This window comes from Aedes aegypti, chromosome 2 (assembly GCF_002204515.2).
Source record: "Aedes aegypti strain LVP_AGWG chromosome 2, AaegL5.0 Primary Assembly, whole genome shotgun sequence".
Classification (NCBI taxonomy): Eukaryota; Metazoa; Arthropoda; class Insecta; order Diptera; family Culicidae; genus Aedes; species Aedes aegypti.
Genome location: NC_035108.1, coordinates 276223762 through 276239260, shown reverse-complemented (window position 1 = coordinate 276239260; position 15499 = coordinate 276223762). Strand labels below are relative to the sequence as shown.

At 38.8% G+C, this 15499-nt stretch overlaps 1 protein-coding gene and 1 pseudogene across 1 annotated transcript in view; both read left to right on the top strand.

Annotated features, from left to right (window-relative positions):
* Nucleotides 1-15499, top strand: part of LOC5572659 — a 145419-nt gene that overhangs the window by 96517 nt on the left and 33403 nt on the right. The window lies entirely within an intron of this gene.
* On the top strand, nt 6879-7357 carry LOC5572660 (annotated as a pseudogene).

Sequence of the window (15499 nt, the reverse complement as noted above, 5' to 3'; positions counted from 1 at the left end):
TCTTTTAGGATGCACATAAAAGAAGCGAGCCGAATGACGTAAATTTGTGTCGAATTTAAAATACGTTAGTGTCTGATTCGGGAAATGTCGATCACAGTTCTATCGTTTTCGTGTCCTTTAGTATGTAAAATTACATTTTTTGTTCAATACATCTTCATGGACACATTTTTGTGTCGTTCCATCAATTACATCATGTGTCATTCAGTCATAACCAGAATTACGTCCACAGTAATTTTCATTATTTTTAAGAGTGTATGCGAGATTGGATTTTCAAACTTTTTTAAGTTATGAACCGCTCTAATAATCACTAACACCGTGTAGTGGAAGAATTGCGAATCGAACGGCACATCACATGTTTAGACCTTCATATACTTTACAGCTTGCCCCGATCAAAATACAACATGCTCACTAGCGCCATCTGGTAGTAGAATTTCAAGTTGGGTGGCCTATCACATGGCATATAACCTACTCAACACTTTTGTTGAAGACGTCAACTTTCCAGGTAATCGGGATCCTGAGATATCTGTGTTCAAAAAATGTCATACTCACTAGCGCCATCTGGTGAAAGAATTCCGAATCAAATAGTTCATCTCATATTAGTCCTTGAACTATCGAACAACTTTGCCGAAAACATCATATTTCTAAAAAAATCGGGATCCTGAGATATTCGTGATTGAAAAATTACATGATCACTAGCGCCAACTGGTGACAGAATTCCGAAACAAGCAGCCTATCACACGTTAGTCCTTGATCTACTGAACAACTTTGCCAAAAACACCATCTTGCTAAAAAATCTAGATCCTGAGATATTTGTGTTAGAGATGTTGCATTGCGAAATGTCCACTTCACCGGTTCCCCCGGGACACATTCCGATGGCCACTGAAGGGTGAGGATGTTTTCAAAGTTTCATTTGTCCACTGTCCGATTGGTACCGCTGAACTGAAGAAATTTGCCGAAGACATCAATATTCTATCTTGCCTAGTTTTAGATTTATAACCAAAATGCTCCGCGTGTACTCAGTACACGATGCGACCGCTCGTGTGACGGGCCCGGTAAAAAAAAAGTTACACGAGCGGTCGCACTGGTGTACTGAGTACACGCGTAAAAACTTAGGTTAGAAACACGAAGTTTTCGAATACTTTTCGTTGATTTTTTCGAAAAATTTCTTTCCTACAAGCAAGAAGAAGAGTAGATCTTGGAATAGGACCAACACCCGGATCAATTTGAAGGGGGTTTCAACTTGTTTTTCGAGTTTTCGCAAAGTGCGTGTACTCAGTACACTAGGGCGACCGACGGTGGGTTAAGTGTGTGATGTCTAACTAATCAAATTCAAGGAAATGTGATGAAATTGAAGCATAATAAAATTATTTCACTTCAAACAACTAAGCAGTATAACAAAATTTGTGATTCTAAAATTAAAATAAAGTTGATGGTAGTATTAATTTGAGGGTTCAAAGCGCCGGGCTTAGATATGTGGTAAACTCTTTTTTTTTTTTTTTTTTTTTTTTTTTTTTTTTTTTTTTTTTTTTTTTTTTTTTTTTTTTTTTTTTTTTTTTTTTAATTTCTTTATTAGTATCATTCCAAACATTACATTCATTTCTTATATCTAGGTGTTCTGTGTTATTAGACAACACTATCATCCTTATTTGGTAAAACAAATTTAAGATTATATTAACATTTTGTTAACAACATATTACATTTCATTTGCCGTGGCAGTTCAGTTTTTTTTTACAGGTGAGTTGATTTCACCTGCTTATAAGAAAAAAAAACTTAACCTAAACATATAACGCATTAATCGTGGCAATAGAGATGGTAACGATTTTTGCCTGAAATTATTAATGATTGTATTTGACATTTGTTCCAATGTTTCAACATTGGATATTCTATGTAACTCATTGGTACTATACCAGGGAGGAAGCCTCAGAATCATTTTCAAAATTTTATTTTGAATTCTCTGCAGAGCCCTAGATACTTAACTTCATCTGACCAATTTATTGAAACCCCTCTCATCGTGACAACGTGTCTACTTGAAGGTTTCAAATAAAGAGCTTTTGGTTTATGTGGGAATATTATTAGTTGAGTTTTGGAAGCATTAGGAGAAATTTTTGCAAGTATGAAGAAAAAATATCCAAACTTTTTTGCAATCGACTACAGATGACACGCAGGCTTCGTCCTTTGGCGGAGAGGCCTGTGTCATCCGCAAACAAAGATTTTTGACATCCCTGAGGTAGCTCAGGTAAGTCAGATGTGAAAATATTGTATAATATTGGTCCCAAAATGCTGCCTTGAGGAACACCAGCTCTTACAGGAAGTCTTTCAGATCTGGAGTTCTGATAATTAACCTGAAGTGTACGATTTGACAGATAACTTTGAATTATTCTAACAATGTATGTTGGAAAATTAAAGTTTTTTAATTTTACAATCAAACCTTCATGCCAAACACTGTCGAATGCTTTTTCTATGTCTAGAAGAGCAAGACCAGTAGAATAGCCTTCAGATTTGTTGGAACGGATCAAATTTGTTACACGTAAAAGTTGATGAGTGGTAGAATGTCCATGTCGGAATCCGAACTGTTCATTGGCAAACATTGAATTTTCGTTGATGTGGGCCATCATTCTGTTCAAAATAACCTTTCCAAAAAGTTTACTGATGGAGGAAAGCAAACTGATTGGACGATAGCTAGAAGCTTCTGCTGGATTTTTGTCTGGTTTTAAAATTGGAACAATCTTAGCATTTTTCCATTTGTCAGGAAAATATGCTAATTGAAAACATTTGTTAAATATATCAACTAAAAATGATAAGCTACTTTCTGGAAGTTTCTTGATGAGGATGTAGAAAATTCCATCATCGCCAGGAGCTTTCATGTTTTTGATTTTTTTAATAATAGTTCTCACTTCTTCCAAATCAGTCACCCAGGCATTTTCGAAAACGTTCTCTTGATTGAGAATATTTTCGAACTCCTGAGTAACTTCATTTTCAATTGGACTAGTAAGTCCTAAATTAAAATTGTGCGCACTTTCAAACTGCATAGCAAGTTTTTGAGCTTTTTCGCAATTAGTTAGTAATAATTTGTTTTCCTCTTTCAATGCCGGTATTGGCTTCTGAGGTTTTTTCAAGATTTTAGATAATTTCCAAAATGGCTTAGAGCCAGGGTCCAATTGAGAAATTTTATTTTCAAAATTTTTGTTTCTTAATTGAGCAAAACGTTTCTTGATTTCTTTCTGAAAATCCTGCCATATAATTTTCATAACAGGATCGCGAGTGCGTTGAAATTGCCTTCTCCTCACGTTTTTAAGACGGATCAAGAGTTTAAGATCATCGTCTATAATCACGGATTCAAATTTTACTTCACATTTTGGAATTGCAATGCTCCGGGCTTCAACAATGGAATTTGTTAAAGTTTCAAGAGCATTGTCAGTATCAAGTTTAGTTTCTAAAGAAATGTTAACATCAAGATTAGAGTCAACATACGTTTTATATATATTCCAGTCGGCTCGTAAATAATTGAAAGTGGAGCTGATAGGATTGAGAATCGCTTCTTGGGATATTTGAAATGTAACAGGGACATGATCAGAATCAAAATCAGCATGAGTAATCAGTTGGCTACAAAGATGGCTAGAGTCGGTTAAGACCAAATCAATCGTAGATGGATTTCTAGAAGAGGAAAAACAAGTAGGGCTATCAGGGTATTGAATTGAGAAATATCCTGAAGAGCACTCATCAAATAAAATTCTGCCGTTGGAATTACTTTGAGAATTATTCCATGACCGATGTTTGGCATTAAAGTCACCAATGACAAAAAAATTTGACTTATTGCGAGTCAATTTACGCAAGTCAGTTTGGAGCAAATTAACTTGCTGTCCAGAGCATTGAAAAGGCAAATAGGCAGCTATGAAAGTATATTTACCAAGCTGTGTTTCAACAGAAACACCTGAAGTTTCAAAAACTTTAGTTTCAAATGACGAAAACAGTTGATGTTTTATACGCCTATGAATGATGATTGCAACTCCCCCACATGCACCATCAAGTCGATCGTTACGATAAACAAAAAAGTTAGGATCTCTTTTGAGTTTAGATCCAGGTTTTAAATACGTTTCGGTAATAACTGCTACATGCACGTTATTAACCGTAAGAAAATTAAACAGCTCGTCCTCTTTACCATTCAGAGAACGAGCATTCCAATTTAAAATATTTAAATTATTATTTGGATCCATTAGAAAAACGTAATCCAATAACAATTTGATTTGTAAATTTTACACCTACTTGGACTGCTTCAGTCATAGTGGTGGCTTTGAACATTGCATCAATCATTAGATTCAATTGTTCAGTTAGAAAATTAAAATCAGAGGCACACATGTCATGTGATTTCCCATTGGAATTTCCGGTAGACGAAGAAGCGGAGTTACCTGTGGCGGTAGGGTTATTTTCCATTTGATTTGAAACAAGTAGAATGGGTATCCATGGATCGAACAGGGGAGGAGTTCGAATTTCCTGCTACGATATCGGCAAAGGATTTACCGCGGGTAGATACATTCGAAATTGAAAGATTCGAGCGGCTACCCGACGGATTAAAATTAGTTTGTGAATGAGCATGATTATGATCTTCCTGATGGGTATGATTCATGATCAAGCGATCGTTAACTGAAAAGTGAGCATTGTTCGATACTCTACCAGGCAAATTCCGGAAACGACCGTTATCGTAACGGATATTATCTTTCATCTGCCTGGCACGAGCCTCAATGACCCTTTTACGTGAAGGACAATTCCAAAAATTTGACTTATGGTTAGCCCCGCAGTTACAGCATATGAATTTGGTGGTATCTTCCTTCACTGGACAGACGTCTTTGGCGTGAGAAGAACCTCCGCAATTCATGCATTTAGCATCCATGCGACAATTTTTTGTACCATGACCCCACTTTTGGCACCGACGGCACTGAGTGGGGTTCTGGTAATTTCCTCCAGGTTTCTGGAAATGTTCCCATGTCACACGGACATCAAACAAAAGTTTTGCTTTTTCTAGAGCTTTAATATTATTTAGTTCTTTTTTGTTAAAGTGAACTAAATAAAATTCTTGAGAAAGCCCTTTCCGAACAATGCCAGATTGGGTTCTCTTTTTCATAATGATTACTTGGACTGGGGAAAATCCAAGTATATCATTTATTCCATTTTTGATCTCTTCAGGTGATTTATAGTCACTTGAGAGACCTTTCAAGACAACTTTGAACAAACTTTCAGTTTTATCGTCATAAGTAAAAAATTTATGCTTCTTCTCTTCAAGATGTTTGAGAAGAAGCTCGCGATCTTCAATAGTTTCCGGCAAAACGCGACAGTCTCCTTTCTTTGCGATTTGGAAGGAAACCTTGATTCCCCTAATGGAGTTCAAGATCTCCTGCCTAAATCCCCCAAATTCGGAACAACTGACCACGATAGGCGGCACTCTTTGCTTCCTCACTTGAATCAAAGAGCCTGAGCTAGAGGCTGCTTCGATTTGGTGTTCGGAAAATTTGTCTAGAGCATCGAACTGATTGCTCATTTCGATACAATTATTCATTTCACCCTTGGAAGAAACTTCGCATTCCGGGGAAGCGTCCTTTCTTCCATTCTTGCCACGTGTAGTGACAGTTTTAAAACCCACTTTTTTGGAAGGAAGTAGTGAATTCAGAGATTCACCCTTCCTTTTGTTAGTTGTTGATACCATGTTTAGTTAATAAACGAAAGAAGACGTGACCTTCGAGAGGTGTTTTCCCAAGACGGTGTCCAAGAAGGATTACCACCGCTAGCTTTCGCCAACGGGTCCAACGAAAAATCGAAGGCACGGGTCCAAACAAGGATCGTAAAGGGATCAATAGTAGAAAAAATAGTACTGAAAAGTACTGTTTTAGTAGCACTGAAAAGTACCGTTTTTAATTTTAGCACTGAAAAGTACTGTTTTTGTAGCACTGAAAAGTACTGTTTTATTGCTTTAGGTAGTTTTTAAGAAAACTTCCAAGAGCAGAGAGAATTCGTGTACGCACAGCACGAAGGTACGATGCGCACTGTGTGGTAAACTCTTTCATCGTCATCGTGTACTGTTACAACAACCAGGGAGTGAAATTATCGGTCACGGCGATAATCATAAGCTTATCGCTCAAGCCGATTTTCCGGAGGAAAGAGACGTGCGATAATATCCTACCCGTCCAGCACTGCGAGAGTGTGCTGCAGCAGCGAATTTATATTGTCACCAGCAACGAGAAGTTGGTTTCCTTCTTTTCTACTCTTGTTTCGTCGATTTGAGTGTCCTTCGCTTCCGCATGTAGCTTTTATATACCAAATTTCTCTCTCCTTTCGTTCAGCTGGCGTGGTAGAGTGGTTATGGTGCATGCGCGTTTAGAAAACGTTTTTGCTAATAGACATGGGTTCGAACCCCGTCGGTGGCAAACATTTTTGTTATTTCCCATGTGATAATTATCGCCGATAAAGTTGGATCAGTGTATATGATTGGATCGATCTTGGCTTTTCGTCAGTACAATAATCAACAATTATAGCACTTCACGAAATCTGTTTCTCGCAGATAAAAGCGGCAACTAATAGTCGGGTTGCTTGAAAAATGCTTATTTTCGTCTCATTTCCGCGATAATTTCATTCACTGCTAGTGCATGATAAAACTCAGCTCCAAACCTGGGGGACACTATTGCTATCGGAAGTTTGGAGATTGTTTATCGTGCCAGTAAAGTAAAATCGCTTTCTCTCTGGGGCTCTCGTTCGCTGCTCCTATTTATCAGACTTGTTGCAACTTACGATACATTGCTGATCACGAACCGCAAAAGATGGAATGTTTTTCTTCGCTTGCTTTGATCGTGCTTCAAATCAATTGAGAGCGAATTCTGCAATGCCTGAAGTAGACACATTTTGTCAAGCTAACTCGCCAAGATGGTCTAGCGATTGACTCTGAGAAGATGTCTTACAACACCAACAAGCGACGTGTTGTCCGCACGCTTGGTGATCGTCTGATCGTCTGGTTTACCTATTCATCAAGAAGCAGCGCATCGTGTCAAAATGCTGTCAGTGCAAAGGAGAAGCTGTGCGGAATCAAGCCAGCGTCCACGTATGTATGTGCCGCTGTCTGAAGACCGTGATCCGAACCTTCGGTGGTGTCATTTGCCATCGTGAACGCATCATTCGTGCATTCCTGATCGATGAACAGAAAGTCGTCAAGGTGCTGAAGGCCCTGCAGCTCGGCAAGCCCGTCAGAAAGCCACCGAAGCTCCAGAAGACCCCGGCCAAGACCGCCAGCAAGAGCAAGTAAGGCGTTTTTGTCCGTGTTTCGAGTGTGGAAGCCAAGTAGGAGCAGGAAGAGGTGTACTATATAAGAACATGCATGATTATACACCGTTTAACATAGCCAATCAGTATAAAATCAGTATAAAGGTAAATAAAAGAATTAAAAAAAAAATTCAAGAATTCAATTTAAACTGAAATTACCTAAACAATTTTTTAGAAGTTCTTCCAAAACTATAAATTTGAAACAAATCGGATACGGATATTGAGTGATCCGTATAGTAATTTGTGAAGAAATCTTTTACAAAAATATAGAGGTATTCTTGGAGTAGGTTTTGAACCAAATATGACGAGTGTATAGATTTCTACATTTTCTTTTTGGAAGAATCCCTGAATAAACATTTGGAAAAAATATGGAGGAATTTTTAGAATCCTTGATGAAATTTTTGGAGAACTTTTTTTCAAAAAAATCTAGATTGAATGGAAAAATCCTATAGTAACTCTGTTGGAAAATTTGTATTGAAATATCCCCAGAAGAATTGCTAATGTGCTTAAAATAATAATAAAAAAAAAACTTTGGAAAATACTTGGATGGATTTCTGATCAATTTATCGGTAGAATTCTAGGACGAAACCCAGGGGAAACAATAATATTATTCTCCGAAGGAATCCGTGAACAAATTGCTCGGGAAACTTTTGAGTATTTTTGCGGAAGAGTTTATAAAAGAACACTGAACGTCGTATTCCACTTAAAACTTTTATGGAATGTTTAAACTTTTAAAAATTCTCACAGGAAGGCATTTTTTAAAGAAATTCTAAACATTATTTTCGTGATAGCAGTTTGAGGCAATGCGGGGAGCAATACCTAATTGATTTTGATTTAGTTTCTTTGAAAGAAAAAAAATGCATATGTATCTGTGGAGAACTTCTTTCAGCAATCGATAAAAACCTTTTCTCAATAGAATCTTGTTTAATTGTTTATAAAAAAATTGTGGAATATTAGAAGGAATGCTTAGAGTAACCTGGAAGAATCATTTAATATTTTTTGCAAGAAGTCTAGGATAATTTATGCTGTGATTTTTTTGTTTTTTATTCTGAAAGTTCAGGAAGAACTCCAAAGGCAAAGTTGGAAAAACTGTTGAGGCAATCTTTGATGAATTTGTAGGAAGAATCCTTACTTGGTGATTTTGAAGACGATTTTGGTGATTATTATATTATTAAGGAATAACTGGATAATATTTAAATCTAACAATAAGAATTTTTATGTAATAAGTACTTATTGGGCCTTCATCGAGAAATGTGGAGAAATGTTTAAAATTCGAAATTCTTCAAGATATATTTTCAAGCAATTTGACACAGATTCTTTGAGAAAATTTCTATTCTTCTAAAATTCTACAATAGATATTTTCAAGCAATTTGATACAGATTCTTCGAGAAAATTTCTATTAAGATCAGAAAGCCTAAAGAAATTTTAGGAAACAAACTGTTGAGTAATTACTACTAATCCTTAGAATGATATACATGGGTATCACAGGAGGAACTCAGTGAAAACTAGTAAATGAGTTTGGAGAATGCCCTAGAAAAGTATGGAAATAAATCATGAATAAATTTTCGATCTGAACAATTCGTTGAAGAATTACGGGATATTCGTCGTTGATTCTTTGGAAGAGGTCTTGAAGGAGTTTTTAACTGGATTGGACAAAGAATTAATATTTTTAGTAGTGAAAATTGAAATTTAAAGTATTACTGCTGTGAGAAAATATCACAAACAGATAAAATTAATACAATCTATGCAAACTACGAAATTTGTAAAAATCTATGCAAATTACGAAATTTCTGAAGGTTGTGACCGACATTTCGTGGATAAACCAAGAATTTTTCAGGCCCCCTCTAGGCCCCCTCCAGGAGAAAATCCTAGCTACGCCAATGAGGCTCACCAAAATCGGTGCTTTTATTTTATTTAGTTAACTTCTAAACAGATAACACTGAATCAGCAATTTCACGCCACAATACTCGGTTCGTGGCCGCATCTCTCCATCCTCGGTTCTGTCCCACACTCGCCAAATCGATACGCACTTGATCCGCCCACCTAGCACGCTGTGATCCACGCCTTCTTGTACCAACCAGATCCGAAGCAAACACCATCTTTGCAGGGTTACTGTCCGGCATTCTTGCAATATGCCCTGCCCAACGTATCCTTTCAGCTTTGGTCACCTTCTGGATACTTGGTTCACCGTAAAGTTGGGCGAGCTTGTGGTTCATCCTTCGCCGCCACATACCGTTTTCCTGCACACCGCCAAATATCGTCCTAAGCACCCGACGTTCGAAGACTTCAAGTGCTTGCAAGTCCTCCTCGAGCATCGTCCACGTTCCATGCCCGTAGAGGACTACCGGCCTTATGAGCGTTTTGTACATGGTACGTTTGGTGCTTATGTGAATCTTTTTTGGACCGCAGGTTTTTGTGGAGGCCGTAGTAGGCCCGACTTCCACTGATGATGCGCCTCCGTATTTCATGGCTTACGTTATTGTCAGCCGTCAGCAAGGATCCAAGGTAGACGAAATCGTCGACCACCTCGAACATGTCCCCGTCTATCGTAACACTGCTACCTAGGCGAGCCCTCTCGCGCTCGGCCCCATCAGCTAGCATGTACTTTGTCTTGATCGCATTCACCACCAGAACAACTTTTGATGCCTCACGTTTCAGGCGGATGTTCAGGTCTGCCACCTATTCAAATGTTCGGCCGACAATATTCATATCATCCGCGAAACATACAACTGACTGGATTTCGTAAAAATCGTACCCCGGCTGTTAAGCCCGGCTCTCCGCATAACACCTCCTAGCGCAATATTGAACAGGCACGAAAGTCCATCACCTGGTTGTAGTTCTCGGCGGGATCCAAACGAACTTTAGTGTTCGCCTGAAACCTTCACACAATTTTGCACACCTTCCATCGTCGCTCTTATCAGTCTGGTGTAGAGTTACTGTGCACGTGCTGTAGCCTTAGGTGCAGGAGCCTCATTGCTTGCAAGCGCACGGGAGCGCTGTACATTGTGAGACCTTTTTTGGTGCGCTTTATTTTTCTTGAGGTGTGTCTCACTGCGGTGTCATGCGCTCCGTCACATGTGCTGTTTAAAATTCAGCGCAATAATTGAAGTGATTACAAAGTTTTCAACCAGGATCGAAATTATAACTCTTGGATCCCGAGTCTTCGAATATATAATGTAGGCCATCTAGACTCCTGGATAATAAGGCGAAAATAGTTGTAAAGGCTTTTCGTTACTAAGCAGTTGTTTCACAACTTGGATACCGATGGCGAGCCGTAGCGCCGAGCAGCGCATGAGACGAGTCTCCCCGAGAGCACACCGCCTTGCGCGCGCTTTTAGAATTTTCGTGAGCCTCCGTCTAGCGCAGCACACTAGGATTCCGATAAGCTGAGAGACGGTTTGGTTGGAGGCTCGTCAGTACATTTATGTGCTCCTGAGAAATATGTAACTCTAGTCTGGTGAGCTTCCCGGGAAAGCTGTTCTCGTCCATGATTTTTCATAGCTCTACGCGGTCGATACTATAGTATGTCGCCTTGAAATCGATGAAAAAGTGATGCGTTTGGACCTGGTATTCACGAATTTTTAGAGGATTTGCTTACAGTAAAGATCTGGTCCATTGACCATCGGCCGTCAATGAAGCTGGCTTGATAACTTCCCACGAACTCGTTTACTACAGGTGACAGACGACGGAAGATGATCTGTGATAATACCTTGTAGGCCGCATTTATAATGGTGATCGCTCGAAAGTTCCCACAATTTAACTTGTCGCCTTTCTTATAGATGGGGCATATTATCGCTTCCTTCCACTCCTCCGGTAGCTATTCTGCTTCCCAGATTGTGCCTATCAGTCGGTGCTAGGGACGTTCCGATACTTCCGATATATCGGAATATCGATATTTTGCTTTCGATATTCGATATTTTCTTTTCGATATATCGGTAATATCGATATTTCCTTCCGATATATCGCACATTAATACAGTCAGTGACAAAAGTTAGTAACTGAAGGCTGTTTTTCCATACAAAATGTCCAAGTTTGGAGATCTGTATCTGTTTCTCAGCTTCTGGCGAATTGAGTAAAATTTGGATTGCGAACTACAAATAATCTGAAGTTTTGTGTATACTTATCTTATTAAATTTTAGACATTTTCCAAAGAGTTTTAGAGGAAAAACTAAGTATCCAAGAGATTTTTTAATTTAATTCAAAAATGGTAAGTTGGTTAGATTGTTCAGCAAAATTCTTAAGTTTCAAAAAATATATAAAGTTACAGAATACCACACCAACCAATTACAACTTACCGCTTGAGCTTGAGCTTGATTGACCGTCCGTGGATGCTACTCCAGTATCGCCAGATCAGCTGCACTTAAACAAGGAACCTTGCTTACCCGTAACGCGGGTAGATCACCTTTTCGTGGTGCGTTACGGGGTAAGATCTACCAATTTGAACTCTAGTCTCATCTTGTTTGTCGGGCTAGGGTAATATGTTCTGGTAATTCAAGGATTCGCGGTACAAAGTCCTTGTTACTGGCACCAGTTTCTGAAAATTAATCTATTTTACCTAGCAGATGGTTAAAGACTCGGAGTTGGTCAGTCCCGAGACTACACTTGAAGCCAGGATAATAATCATGAGTATTAACTCAACAAGGACTGTAAGTACTGGTAATTCAAGGACTCACGTGAATTCTGATCACTAAACAAATTTTCTTGCTTGATTCGGTTTTGCTGCTAGCATAAAGCCCCTTTTTTCTAGTATTTTTCTGGGACTAAACTAAAAGCGAAACAAGGATGTGACTATAGTTCCGTTGCATGGTCAAATATCAGTAGTACTGATTTGGTTCCTCAGAAATTTAATCGATTATGTTTGCTAAGGGGCGCGCCTTCGCTGAGATGTAAATTTCTATGAAGGGTGTAAATAGCGGGACCTTTTCATCAAAGTCGATTTTTATCAATTTCTGAGGAATCAAAACAAAAACTGTACAGAAATCGATGCTTCATTACCTATCAATGGAAATGGAGTAATGCGACATGCACTATACACTAAGGATACGGGTAATGCCACAATAGATCTAAATACTGGTCGCAGTGGCGCATCCGAACAGAGAAAAAAAAAACAAGGAACCAACCGAATGACTGTTTGGGACTAACAGACACCCTCAGTGTATAAGTGCTGGTGATTTTCTATTTTTAGGCAACAATGGCGCCTGCCACGTCAGAATGCAGACCAATGAGGGAAAGAGGGAGGAATCGATGATGTATTAAACTGGCTCCCACGTAAACTGTATATACCATTGCGTTCACGCCAGTTCATGCGGGAGTGTATGGGTTTGGGGAAAGGCATGGCAGAGAGGTTAGCAGTCTTTGGTTAGCAGACTGCCTATGTATCAGTCGTGAGGAAACGGTTTTTTGTCCGTTTCTGGTTCTAGCGTTTGCTATGAACTAGCAGGGTGTGAATATGATAGATAGGGAGTGGAAGATAAAAGCAAGTGAAAGATACAAGTACAAAGTACGAGGAAAGGGACGGGTCTGGGATTGAACCCATGACCTTCTGCATATGAAGCAGAAGCGGTAGCCTTTAGACCACCAACCCCGTCACCAATCAATTACAACCTACCGCTTTTCGATTAAATCGAAAAATCTCTTGGTTACTTTTATGTTTGGAAAAGGTCTGAAATTGAATGATCTCAGTATGTACAAAATATGAGGTTATTTGTAGTTCGTCATCCTAATTTCATCCAATTCGGACTACCAAAAGCTGAGATACAGATTTCCAAACTTGGGCTATGGAAAAGTAGTATTTGATTACTAACTTATGTCACTAAGTGTATATGGAAAACAATTATGGTACAGTACTTGACGGCTGTATGAAGGTTCCCGTCCGTTACCATAGACAAAGGTTTGGGACAAATCTGCCTCTTAGACGAAATTAACGCATCTTCTAGCAGTTTAAAATTGTCGTGGCTACATCCTTGCGAAAGCTAAGGGATAGGAAATGATAATTGACTGAACACTTATTTACACCTACCAACAACTCGCCTGATTGTTACATCATCTCATAATTGGAAAACAATTGTGGGGTTTTCTCTATATATTATTATATGTTTTGTATTTCAAGAAGCATTTTCCGTTCAAATTTTATCAAAAAGTATATAAACAGAAGACATTTATTTTAATGTCGGCCAAAATAATTGCTAATCTTGAATTTTTCTCCATTCAGATATATCATATTATATTCCTATATATCGAGATTTTGAATCAATATATCGGTGGTATCGATATTTTGATTCGATAATCGTATCGAATCAAATATCGATACTTTGCAATATCGGAACGTCCCTAGTCGGTGCAGACAAATGGCCAGCCTCCCCGGGCCCATCTTTATGAGTTCAGCTCCGATACAATCCTTACCAGCAGCTTTATTGTTCTTGATCTTGTGAATCTCCCTCAAAGAGGGGGCTGTATGGTTTCCATCGTCCGCAGTACTGAAGAAGGCATATCCTCCGTTGTCCCGTCCTTCATTGCCTGTGCTCTCAGCGCCATTCAGGTGCTCGTCGAAGTGCTGCTTCCCCCTTTGATCACCTCACGTTCGTCCGTCAAAATGCTCCCATCCTTATGCCTGCACATCTCGACTCGCGGCACGAAGCCGTTGCGGGATGCGTTTAGAGTTTTCAATTTTCCCGGGATTTGACTTCCCGGGAAACGGGAAATAAAATTGTCATTTCCCGGGAATTCCCGGGATCCCGGGAAATCCTTAAAACCTGTAAATTAAGCTAATTTCATGCAGTTCTTTGATTTTTTTTTACATTGAAATATACATTCATGTATATTATGGGCCCTATTTTATAAGTCGAGTCGATCGAAATGACTCGACTGAAATCACTGTCGACCAAAAAATTCACTCGACACGGCTCTGTCACTCGAGTTTTTCGACAGTTGTCATTCTATGTGACCGGATTACTATGGCAGTCGACGTGTGACATCTGAAATATGCATGCTTACTTTGATCGACAATGACTACAGATGAGTCACTTGAGATTGCTCGATTTTTAAAATTGACCCCTATATTTTAGAACAGTAAATAAGCACGATTATTTCTTTTATTTGTGAGTAATTTATCTATGTTTCTACAAAAATTCTGTTGGCTTCGTTTTTTGACAGTTGAAGCCTTCATCAGGTCATGCTAGACAAATCATCTTAAATTCAAATAATACTTGCCAACATTTAGGAGTCTATTTTTGTAAATCGAACCATTTTATGTCACTCGTCTGCAGTCACTGTTGAACACAGTAGGCATGCATATTTCAGAAGTCACCCATCGACTACCATATTAATCCTGTCACACAGAGTGGACAGCTGTCGAATAATTCGAGTGACAGAGTCGTGCCGAGTGAAATCTTTTGGTCGATAGTGACTCCAGTCGAGTCGTTTTTAATCGACTCCATTTATAAAATAGACCCCGAATCAATCATTTCAAACACTGTAATAAAAACCAACTAGAGCCTTTCGCTAAAAATTGTGACTGTTACATTTGATAGTAACCGAAAGCGAGATGGATCGTATAGAAAGCAACAAAAATATAGAAATCATAAAAAGTCTATAAACCTACTCAAATCATGGAATAAATCCCTCGAAAGTTCCTTTATATTGTATTGCATATGAACTTTCTTGGAAAAACATATCGTCAAAAATATATGCATTTATTAATAACTATTCGATTACAAAAAAAAACACCAATAAACATCAAAATATAATTAGTAATCTAGTGAGGACATTTGTTGGTATAATGAGAAAAGTAAATTGTGCGATAGTTTACTTGGATATATACCCGGTTAACCAGTCAGTGATTTTCGATAGCGATCGATATCGATTCGTTTTGAATCGTTAACGATCGCCATCGTTGGACAAAGATTTATAAATAATTATGAAGACTGGTTGGTCGGGTATGCTCAATTCTTCATTGAGACAGAGCTTCCCGGGAAATACGGGAATCCCGGGAAATAGAAAATCATTTCCCGGGAAACGGGAATCCCGGGAAATCTCATTTCCCGGGAAATGTTCCCGGGATTGAAAACTCTAGATGCGTTGAGCTTCTGATAGAACTTACGTGTTTCTTGAGAGCTGCATAGCTGTTCCATCTCCTCGCACTCCGTCTCCTCCAGGCGCCCTTTTTTTCCGAAAGTGGCGGGTCTGCTGTTGCCGTTTC